At 43.2% G+C, this 12460-nt stretch overlaps 1 protein-coding gene across 1 annotated transcript in view; it reads left to right on the forward strand.

Moving 5' to 3' along the window:
- LOC142759355 (ceruloplasmin-like) overlaps positions 1–12460 on the forward strand; it is a 43962-nt gene that overhangs the window by 12019 nt on the left and 19483 nt on the right. The gene's annotated exons all lie outside the window — the stretch shown is intronic.

Below are 12460 nucleotides of genomic sequence, written 5' to 3' on the forward strand. Positions count from 1 at the left end.
CAGTGTCCAGCCAGGTTTTTTTTGCGGGTAGAACACTGAACCATTCATTTCTATGGAGTCATGCACACATCCGTTGTTCTTGCGGATCCATGAAAAACAAATGACACACGAACACCATGCGGCCATAAAACACGGATGTATGGAACAGACGCGGAAACACAACGGAAGCACTATGGGCCATATTTTGCGGACCGCGTAACTGAAACAGTCGTTTGCAAGAGCCCCAATTAGAAAAGTATATAGGAAATACTTGTGACATTATTATATTCAGGGCCGGCTTTAGGGGTGTGGGACCTGTGCCATTGCACAGGGCGCATCACACCAGCAGGTGGAAGGGGGCGCTGCGCTGGCTCCCTTCCCCTGCTTGTGTTTCAGAAGTGTTTCTTCTCTCAATGCCGTCTGGACAGGCCCCCCATGGCTGGCGGTTCCGCTAGCAACTCCTGAAGCGGAATCCCCATCCACAGCATTGCCGACGCTGTGACCAGAGATTCCACACTCTTTGTCTCTGTCCATATATGGGCAGTGATGTCAGGGGCTTCTCCTAGAGTCGGCAACGCTGTGGACAGGGATTCTGCTTCAGGAGTTGCCCCTGATGTCACTGTCCATATACAGTGAAGGAAATAAGTATTTGATCCCTTGCTGATTTTGTAAGTTTGCCCACTGTCAAAGACATGAACAGTCTAGAATTTTTAGGCTAGGTTAATTTTACCAGTGAGAGATAGATTATATTTAAAAAAAAAAACAGAAAATCACATTGTCAAAATTATATATATTTATTTGCATTGTGCACAGAGAAATAAGTATTTGATCCCTTTGGCAAACAAGACTTAATACTTGGTGGCAAAACCCTTGTTGGCAAGCACAGCCGTCAGACGTTTTTTGTAGTTGATGATGAGATTTGCACACATGTTAGATGGAATTTTGGCCCACTCCTCTTTGCAGATCATCTGTAAATCATTAAGATTTCGAGGCTGTCGTTTGGCAACTCGGATCTTCAGCTCCCTCCATAAGTTTTCGATGGGATTAAGGTCTGGAGACTGGCTAGGCCACTCCATGACCTTAATGTGCTTCTTTTTGAGCCACTCCTTTGTTGCCTTGGCTGTATGTTTCGGGTCATTGTCGTGCTGTAAGACCCAGCCACGAGCCATTTTTAATGTCTTGGTGGAGGGAAGGAGGTTGTCACTCAGGATTTGACGGTACATGGCTCCATCCATTCTCCCATTGATGCGGTGAAGTAGTCCTGTGCCCTTAGCAGAGAAACACCCCCAAAACATAATGTTTCCACCTCCATGCTTGACAGTGGGGACGGTGTTCTTTAGGTCATAGGCAGCATTTCTCTTCCTCCAAACACGGCGAGTTGAGTTAATGCCAAAGAGCTCAATTTTAGTCTCATCTGACCACAGCACCTTCTCCCAATCACTCTCAGAATCATCCAGATGTTCATTTGCAAACTTCAGACGGGCCTGTACATGTGCCTTCTTGAGCAGGGGGACCTTGCGGGCACTGCAGGATTTTAATCCATTACGGTGTAATGTGTTACCAATGGTTTTCTTGGTGACTGTGGTCCCAGCTGCCTTGAGATCATTAACAAGTTCCCCCCCGTGTAGTTTTCGGCTGAGCTCTCACCTTCCTCAGGATCAAGGATACCCCACGAGGTGAGATTTTGCATGGAGCCCCAGATCGATGTCGATTGACAGTCATTTTGTATGTCTTCCATTTTCTTACTATTGCACCAACAGTTGTCTCCTTCTCACCCAGCGTCTTACTTATGGTTTTGTAGCCCATTCCAGCCTTGTGCAGGTATATGATCTTGTCCCTGACATCCTTAGAAAGCTTTTTGGTCTTGCCCATGTTGTAGAGGCTAGAGTCAGACTGATTAATTGAGTCTGTGGACAGGAGTCTTTTATACAGGTGACCATTTAAGACAGCTGTCTTTAATGCAGGCACCAAGTTGATTTGGAGCGTGTAACTGGTCTGGAGGAGGCTGAAATCTTAATGGTTGGTAGGGGATGAAATACTTATTTCTCTGTGCACAATGCAAATAAATATATATAATTTTGACTATGTGATTTTCTTTTCTTTTTTTTTAATATAATCTATCTCTCACTGGTAAAATTAACCTAGCCTAAAAATTCTAGACTGTTCATGTCTTTGACAGTGGGCAAACTTACAAAATCAGCAAGGGATCAAATACTTATTTCCTTCACTGTATGGACAGAGACATCAAGCGCTCCATCCAGTAGCGGAATCCACGGCCACAGGGGGATTCAGCTCTTTCAGGGAGCAACAGTGTCGCTATCTACAGAAAAGGGGAGTGCTATCTTCAAGGAAGCTGTGTGGCACTACCTACAAGAGAGCTGAGTGGCACTACCTACAAGGGGGACTGCGCGGCACAACCTACAAGGGGGCTATGTGGCACTACCTACAAGGGGGCTGTGTGGCACTACCTGCCAGGGAGCTGCGTGGCACTACCTGCCAGGGGGCTGTGTGGCACTACCTGCCAGGGTTCTGTGTGGCACTACCTACAAGGGGGCTGTGTGACACTACCTACAAGGGGCTGTGTGGCACTATCTACAGGGAGCATCTGTGAGTGGCGGGCTGATGGTCATTTTAGTGAGATTGGCGGGCAGATGGTAACTTTACTGTGAGTGGCGGGCTGATGGTCATTTTACTGTGAGTGGGGGGCTGATTTTTTTTTCCAGGGGTGCCTCGAGTCTGAAAAGGTTGGGAAAGTCTGTACTAGGCCACAGGATCACACCGGCCTATGCAAGGATACTGTCGTCCGCATTATGGATCAGCTCTGTTCGTGGTGGGAACGGGGCCTAGGTGAGTACAATATTTTTTGTTTAGGGGCACTGTCTACTTGGGGGAGGTGGAGGGCTATATGGCTCTGTCTACATGGGGAGGTGGGGGGCTGTATGGCACTGTCTAAAAGTAGGAGGTGGGGGATTATGGCACTGTCTACAGGGAGGTTACATAGTTACATAGTTTGTACGGTTGAATAAATACACATGTCCATCAAGTTCAACCAAGGGATCTACAGGGGGGAACTATCTACAAGGGGGACTGTGTGTGGCAGCCAGAGGAGTGGGCAATATACTGTGTGGAGGCCACTAAGCGGACATTATACTTTGTAGGGGCACTACAATGGGCAATATACTGTGTGTGGCATTTAGGGAGCATAATACTGTGTGGGCACAATTAGAGGACAAAATACTGTGTCCTTGAAGGGGTTATAATATATTATATTATTAAATATTATTATTATACTGTATGGGGGGTACTAAAGGTGCATTAAATTGTTTGGGGCACTATATAGGGCATTATACTGTGGAGGCTGTTAAGGATCTGCCAGGCACAGCTTCTGTATCTACGCCCATAGGTAATCAGTCTGCACCTGCCTCTATGTCTGTGAGACTGACTCCATCTTCCACCACTCAGGATGGCAGGCTTAGGAGTGGGAGAGCCTATCACAGCCTGGCCAGACGGAGCTAGCTCCCGCCCTATGTCTATTTATACCTGCCTTTCCTGTTCCTCCTTGCTTGTGATTCTTCTCGTTTGGTTTCCTGGCCCTGCTGCAGCTTCTTGAACTATTCGACCCTGCTTCATATTGACCCTGGCTTACTGTCTACTCTCCTGCTCTGCGTTTGGTACCTCGTACACTCCTGGTTTGACTCGGCTTGTTCACTACTCTCCTGCTCTGCGTTTGGTACCTCGTACACTCCTGGTTTGACTCGGCTCGTTCACCACTCTTGTTGCTCACGATGATGCCATGGGCAACTGCCCCTTTTCCCTTGCTTCTGTGTACCCTTGTCTGTTTGTCTGTCGTGCACTTATTGAGCGTAGGGACCGTCGCCCAGTTGTACCCCGTCGCCTAGGGCGGGTCGTTGCAAGTAGGCAGGGACTGAGTGGCGGGTAGATTAGGGCTCACTTGTCTGTTTCCTTACCCCCATCATTACAGAGGCATTATACTTTTTTTATGGGGCATTTTTATATGATGGGGTGGGTCGCCGAAAGATAATTTTGCACGGGGCGCCATCTATCCTAAGGCCGGCCCTGATTATATTACAGCAGTAGTAACAAATTCAACATAATAAATGAATGAACGGAAGAGAGATCTAAATCACATCAATATTTGGTGTGACTACTCTTTGCCTTCAAAACAGAATCAATTCTTCTGGATCCACTTGCACACAGTCATGGATTTTGTAGGGTTATATTCAGGTGTATGATTATGGTTATACTGCATCAGCAATGTCTCTCCCAAAGAGATTTCAAAGCAGACTTGGATTTCAAGATGTGCTGTTCAAGCTCTTTTGAATAAGCACAAAGATATGGACAACGTTGAGGACTGTAGACACAGTGGTCGGCATGGTGGAGGTTCCTTGCAAGTTTCCTTTACAACAAATGGAGTTGGGAATTTGGTAAGGATTAATGGTGCCCTAAATGCTGAGAAATACAGGGAGATATTTATCCATCATGCAGTACCATTAGGGAGGCGTCTGATTGGCTCCAAATTTATTCTGCAGCAGGACAACGACCCCAAACATACAGCCAATGCCAATAAGAACTATCTTCAGCGTAAAGAAGAACAAGGTGCCCTGATCTCAACATCATCGAGTCTGTCTGGGATTACATGAATAGACAGAAGAATTTGAGGAAGCCAATATCCACAGAAGTTCTGTGGTTAGTTCTCCAAGATGTTTGGAACAACCTCCCTGCCGAGTTCCTTCAAAGACTGTGTGCAAGTGTACCTAGAAGAATTGATGCTGTTTTGAAGGCAAAGGGTGGTCACACCAAATATTGATGTGATTTAAATTTCTCTTTTGTTCATTCAATTTGCATGATGTGTCTTTGACCTGCTGCAACCTTAGCCAACTACTGCATCTATGGTCCTCAACGTGGTCCCTTACTTTGTGCTTCTTTAACCAGTTCAGGACCAGACACCATTTAGCCCTTTTTAGCACGTGTTAGTTAAATGGCTATAACTTTTTAATTTGTTGGGCTAACTACGTGATTTTTGCGACAATTTTTCCATAGACAATGCAGGTTTCTTTTTTTATCGTTTTTCTACACACCTTTTTTGCTATTTTAGAATTTGTATTCATAAAGTTTGAAAATAATAGTAAAAAAATAAGCTTTTTTACGTTTCAGCTATTTTTTTTGGTAATAACATAGTTTTACCCTAAAATAGACCTTTTATTTGTGATCGTCATTGTCTACCGTAAATGTTAATATATTACATGTCTATATTAGGGTAATTGGGTCAGCGCTAGCGTTACAAATATGATTGGCGGGGGGAACTGTTTTTTTTTGGGGTGGGTATTTTATGTGTATTTATTATTTTAAAAAAAATTCACTTGACTTTACTATTTTTTTATTACTATGGTCTGTCCCTCAAAGGTAAAAAAAGACCATTGGGGAACTTTATATATTTTTTTTCTTTCTTTTACACCATGTTTTTCCATTGTAACTGGGGCTGCACAGCAGCCCCAGTTACAGGGGAAATCAGCCCTCTCATAGTGACGATTGTCACTAATAGGGCTGTGCTGGGTCTTGTAAGACCCAGCAGCAGTCTGTCAGTAACGGCACCCGGCGATCATGTGACCAGTCACATGATCACCGGGAGGAATAGAGACATCGCCGCTGCTGCTGTCTCTATTCCTATACACAGCGTTCATTGAGCGCTGTGTACAAGTCATCAGAGAAGACAGAAGCAGCGAAAGCTGCTTCTATCCTCTCCTCAGGGTCCCCAGCAGTCACTGACAGCCGGAGACCCGACATTCAGCTGCCCGATCGCGCGGGCAGCAAGTTAAAACCTGAGCCGTAAAAAGTCTATGGCTCGGGTTTTAAGGACCCTGGCCGTAAAAACATAGCCAGCGGTCGGGAACCAGTTAAATGAGCTTGAACATCACATCTTGAAACTCCAGTCTGCTTTGAAATCTTTGCATGGGAGGAACCTTGATGATGACTACCTTGTGTCTTGTTGCTGTGCTCAGTCTTGCCATGGTGGACCTGTGGCATTAAACTGTCTTGCACAACCTCACATTTGTAGCAGAGTTTGGCTGTTCCTCACACAGTTTTAAGCCTCCTACACAGCTGCTTCTGTTACAGTTATTGACTGTGTTTCAACCTACATATGAAAATGATGATCATTATTACCTGTTTGGTATAATTGGTTAATCATGCATCTGACTACCATGACTTTGTTCAAGTATACCTAGAGGAATTTATGCTGTTTTGAAGGCAAGTGATGGTCACACCAAATATTGATTTGATTTAGTTTTCTCTTTTGTTCATTCACTTTGCATTTTGTTAATTCATTAAAAAAAAACATTTATATATTTTCAACATTTTTACTTTGCATAATTTTTCCACAACTGCCTAAAACTTTTGCACAGTACTGTATATATTTAATTAATATGTCTACTCAGAAGTTATAAATGGCCTCTGGGGGACATTCACTCATTGTATATTTTTTTATATATTATGCAATTTTCCACTGTAACTGGTGCATCGATAGGTAGAGCCCCAGTTACAGTGGAAAACAGCCCCCTGTGGTGACATTAGTCACTGGCAGAGCTAATCTAGGTTTGCTAAGGAGGGGGGGACCCGGTGATAATGTTATCGATGGGTTCAATAGAGGCAGTGGCATTGCTCATTGAGCAATGTGAACACTACAATAGAAAAGACAAAAGAGTTTGTAAACTACTTCTGTCTTTTCTTCAGGGTGTTCTGCTGTTTCTGACAGCTGAGCACCTGACATGCTGCTGCTAGATTGCAGGAGTTTAAGGCCTCATGCACACGAACGTGGTTTTTGCATCTGCAATTCACTCGCAGAAAATCTGCGGGTGAATTGCAGACCCATTAATTACTATGGGCCCATGCACACGACCGTGGTTTCCACGGTCTGTGCACTGGCTGGGAGCCTGGACCGCAAAAATATAGGACATGTCTTATTACGGGTCCAGGCTCATTGAAATCAATGTGTGCGTGGTCCATGATTTGCGGGCAGCCCGCGGATGACACTCCACGGGCATGAGGTACGGTCGTGTGCATGAGGCCTTAAACTTGCGATGTAAATTTACAATGGTTTAAAGCCCAGGATCACATGCGGTACACGATCTTTAACCCCTTCGCGCTCAGCGGCGTAATAATCCGTCGCGCTAACTGTATCGTTAGCGCTTAGCGACGGACTATCACGTCGCGGGAGTAACGGCCATTTCGGCCGTCCTCCCGACACATGCAGGAGCTGTGACAGCTGCTGTCTCGTACAGCAGCTGCCGCAGCTCCTACAGCGGGGACCGATCGCTGTGTCCCCGCTGATTAACCCCTTAAAAGCCGTGTTCAATAGTGATCACAGCTTTTTAGGGGTTTAGCTACAATCGCCAGCCTGCTACACGATAGCGGCTAGCGATGGTAACGATGGCAACCGGACACCAAACAATGGTGTCCGGCTATGCCATCGACGGAAGCCTAGTGGGTCCTGACAAAGTCAGGACCCACTATGCTTGCTGTCAGTGAGTAGCTGACAGCTCTAATACACTGCACTACGCATATAGTGCAGTGTATTAGAATAGCGATCAGGGCCTCCTGCCCTCAAGTCCCCTAGTGGGACAAAGTAATAAAGTTAAAAAAAAGTTAAAAAAAGATGTGTAAAAATAAGAAAATAAAAGTTTAAAAGGTATTAAAAGTAAAAATCCCCCTTTTTCCCTTATCAGTCCTTTATTATTAATAAAAATATATAAACAAACAAATAAACTATACATAATTAGTATCGCCGCGTCCGTAACGGCCTGAACTACAAAATTATTTTGTTATTTATCCCGCACGGTGAACGCCGTAAAAGGAAATAATAATAAACCGTACCAGAATCACAATTGTTTGGTCACTTCACCTCCCAAAAAATTGAATAAAAAGAGATCAAAAAGTCGCATGTACCTAAAAATGGTACTGATCGAAACTACAGTTCGTTACGCAAAAAATAAGTCCTCGCACGGCTTTATTGATGGAAAAGTAAAAAAGTTATGGCTCTAAGAATAAGGTAACACAAAAAGTAAATGATTTTTTACAAAACGTATTTTATTGTGCAAACGTCATAAGACATACAAAAACTATAAACATCTGGTATCGCCGTAATCGTATCGCCCCGCAGAATAAAGTTAATATGTCATTTATAGCGCACGGGGAACGCTGTAAAAAAATAGAATAAAAAAACAATAGTAGAATTGCGGTTCTTTTAGTCACCACGCCACTTAAAAATAGAATAAAAACTGATCAAAAAGCCGAATGCACCCCAAGAAAACTACAATGAATTCCTCAAGGGGTCTAGTTTCCAAAATGGGGTAACTTTTGGGGATTTTCCACTGTTTTGGCCCCACAAGACCTCTTCAAACCGGACATGGTGCCTAATAAAAAGGAGGGCTCAAAATCCACTAGGGGCTCCTTTGCTTCTGAGGCCGCTGCTTCAGTCCATTACCGCACTAGGGCCACATGTGGGATATTTCTCAAAACTGCAGAATCTGGGCAATAAGTATTGAGTTGCGTTTCTCTGATAAAACCTTTTGTGTTATAAAAAAAATGGTATAAAGCGGATTTTCTGACAAAAAAAAAAAATGTCAATTTCACCTCTACTTTGCTCTAAATTTCTGTGAAACACCTAAAGGGTTCATAAACTTTCTATATGCTGTTGTGAATACTTTGAGGGGTCTAGTTTCTAAAATGGGGTGTTTCATAGGGGTTTCTAATATATAGACCCCTCAAAGCAACTTCAGAACTGAACTGGAACCTAAAAAAAAAAAAATTAGGCAATACTTTGCTTCTTACATTATACTGATGATGAGCCGTGCCCACCCCGAGATGACCCCAGTTTTGACCGTTTGTATAAACGGAGATCCCTATTAGACCGTTTCAGTGCCTGGTTTTCCCAATCATACACCCCGAGAAGTGTATTTCTATTGATGAGTCCTTGGTAGATTTTAAAGGGAGGGTTCAATACCGCGAGTACCTGCCAGGTAAGAGGGCAAGGTATGGCGTGAAGATGTATGAGCTGTGCGAGAGTGCATCAGGGTATACCCACAAATTTAGGATATATAAAGGGAAGGACACCAGTATTCAGCCCCCAGAATGCCCCCCCCCCCCGCTTACTGGGAGTTAATGCAAAAATTGTGTGGGATTTGGTGCACCCACTGCTGGACCAGGGTTACCACCTCTACCTGGATAATTTTTATACCAGCGTCCCACTCTTCAATTGCCTCGCTTCCAGAAGTCATGCGGCGCTGCTAGAAGAAATCTGAGAGGCCTCCCTAAGACTCTGCTTGGGCAAACAAGAAGGGGTGAGAGCAGGGCACATTCTAGCAGCAACATATTGTGTGTACAAAACAAGAGAGATGTCACACCAGTACCCATGTACCAGTACGAGGTACCAGTACAGAGACACCCAAACCAGACTGCATCCTGGACTACAATAGGTACATGGGAGGGGTGGACTTGTCAGCTCAAGTCCTGAAGCCCTACAGCGCCATGCGGTGTGGTATAAGAAGCTGGCCGTGCACATCATACCGATGGCTTTGTACAATATGTACGTGCTACATCGATGTACAGGCCAGACAGGAACTTTCCTGGAATTTCAAGAGGTGATTATCAAGAAACTAATCTTTAGGGACCAAGAAGGGGGACACCCAGTACTTCTGGAAGCGGGGCCACACGCATCGTACCAGGGAAACACTTTCCAGGAGTAGTTCCCCAAACTGGGAAGAAGGGAAAACGTCAAAAGAGGTGCAAAGTCTGCTATAAGAGGGCAATAAGGGATGACACAATATATCAATGTGACACGTGTCCCGAATAACCAGAGCTCTGTATGAAAGAGTGTTTTAAAATTTATCATACATCCCTTGGTTTATAATTTACCCCAATTTTACTTACCCTGATGTACTCCGCACAGCTTATCCCCCTCATCTTTCCCTTCTGAGCCCTGCTGTGTGCCCAGGCAGCTGATAACAGCCACATTGAGGGTATTGCCATACCCGTGAGAACCCACATTACAGTTTATGGGGTGTATGTCTCCAGTCAAAATGCTCACTACACCTCTAGATGAATGCCTTAAGGGTGTCGTTTTTAAAACGGGGTCACTTCTTTCGCGTTTCAACTGTACTGGTACCTCAGGGGCTTCTGCTTGCATGACTTCGCACCAGAAAATCCCCAGTAGGCCAAATGGTGGTCCTTTCGTTCTGAGCCCTCCCATGGGCCAAAACGGCAGTTTATCACCACAAATGGGGTATTGCTGCACTCAGGACAAATTGCGCAACAGAATAGGGTATTTTATTTTTTGTGAGAATAAGAAATTTTCAGCCAAAACTACATATTATTGGAAAAAATGAATTTTGTTTTAATTCCCAGCCCAATTCAAATAAGTTCTGTGAAAAAACTATGGGGTCAAAATGGTCACAACACCCATAAATGAATTCCTTGAGGGGTGTAGTTTCCAAAATGGGGTCACTTCCGGTGGGTTTCCATTGCTTTGATACCTCTGGGGCTCTGCAAATGCGACATGGCACCCGAAAACCAATCCAGCAAAATCTGGACTCCAACAAACACATAGCGCTCCTTTCCTTCTGAGCCCTTCCATGGGCCCAAACGGCAGTTTATCAACACAAATGGGATATTGCCGCACTCCGGACAAATTGGGCAACAAAATGTAGTATTTTATTTCTTGTGAAAATAAGAATTTTTGAGCTAAAACGACATATTATTGGAAGAAGTTCTGTGAAGAAACTATGGTGTCTAAATGGTCACATTACCCATAAATGAATTCCTTGAGGGGTGCAGTTTCCAAAATGGGGTCACTTGTGGTGGGTTTCTATTGCTTTGATACCTCTGGTGTTCTGCAAATGTTGATAAAAAATGATATCTTATTGGAAAAAAATTCATTTTTTTCATTTCACAGCCCAATTCAAATAGGTGCTGTGAAAAAACTGTGCGGTCAAAATTGTAACAACAACCATATTTCAATTCCTTGAGGGGTGTAGTTTCCAAAATGGGGTCACTTCTGGTGGGTTTCCATTGCTTTGATACCTCTGGGACCAAACGGCAGTTTATCACCACAAATGGGGTATTGGACAAATTGGGCAACAAAATGGGGTATTTTGTTCCCTGTGAAAATAAGAAATTTTGATCACAAATTACATCTTATTGGAAAAAATGAAATTTTTTAAATTTCACAGCCCAATTCAAATAGGTGCTGTGAAAAAACTGTGGGGTCAAAATGGTAACAACAACCATAAATGAATTCCTTGAGGGGTGCAGTTTTCAAAATGGTGATTCCTACTGTTTTGGCACCTCAAAACCTCTTCAAACCTGGCATGCTGCCTAAAATATATTCTAATAAAAAAGAGGCCTCAAAGTGCACTAGGTGCTTCTTTGCTTCTAGGGCTTGAGTTTTAGTCCACGAGCGCACTAGAGCCACATGTGGGACATTTCTAAAAACGGCAGAATCTGGACAATACACATTTAGTAGTATTTCTCTGGTAAAACCTTCTGTGTTACAGAAAAAAAATTGAATAAAATTGAAATTCAGCAAGAAAAATGAAATTTGCAAATTTCACCTCCACTTTGCTTTAATTCTTGTGAAATGCCTGAAGGGTTAAAAAAAACTTTCTAAATGCTGTTTTGAATACTTTGAGGGGTTTAGTTTTTAAAATGGGGTGTTTTATCAGGAGTTCTAATACATAGGCCCCTCAAAGCCACTTCAGAACTGAACAGGTACCTTAAAAAAAGGCTTTTGAAATTTTCTTAAAAATATGAGAAATTGCTGTTTATGTTCTAAACCTTGTAACGTCCAAGAAAAATAAAAGAATGTTCAAAAAACGATGCCAATCTAAAGTAGACATATGGGAAATGTGAACTAGTAACTATTTTGGGTGGTATAACCGTCTGTTTTACAAGCAGATGCATTTAAATTCTGACAAATGCTATTTTTTCAAAATTTTCTCTAAATTTTATTTTTCACCAATAAACACTGAATATATCGACCAAATTTTACCACGAACATGAAGCCCAATGTGTCACGAGAAAACAATCTCAGAATCCCTTGGATAGGTTTAAGCATTCCGACGTTATTACCACATAAAGAGAAATATGTCAGATTTGAAAAATGGGCTCTGAGCCTTAAGGCCAAAACTAGGCTGCGTCCTTAAGGGGTTAACAAGTTAATTCCTCATTCCTGCATTCCTTCCATTATCCTATTCTACCTCATTTGTGTATATATGGGTAGCAGTGCTATTTAATACAGCCCCACAATGCTGTCAGTCCAGACTGTGCTTAAGGTTAGATTCACACACAGCGTTTTGCTGTGTTTTTGTGGCGTTTTTTAGTGAGGCCAAATGTTACTTTAAAATATACAGTAAAATATAAAATACACTACACACCTCGTTTTGGCTTGTGGTGTTTTTGAGGCAATTTT

This window comes from Rhinoderma darwinii, chromosome 4 (genome assembly GCF_050947455.1).
Source record: "Rhinoderma darwinii isolate aRhiDar2 chromosome 4, aRhiDar2.hap1, whole genome shotgun sequence".
Lineage (NCBI taxonomy): Eukaryota > Metazoa > Chordata > Amphibia > Anura > Rhinodermatidae > Rhinoderma > Rhinoderma darwinii.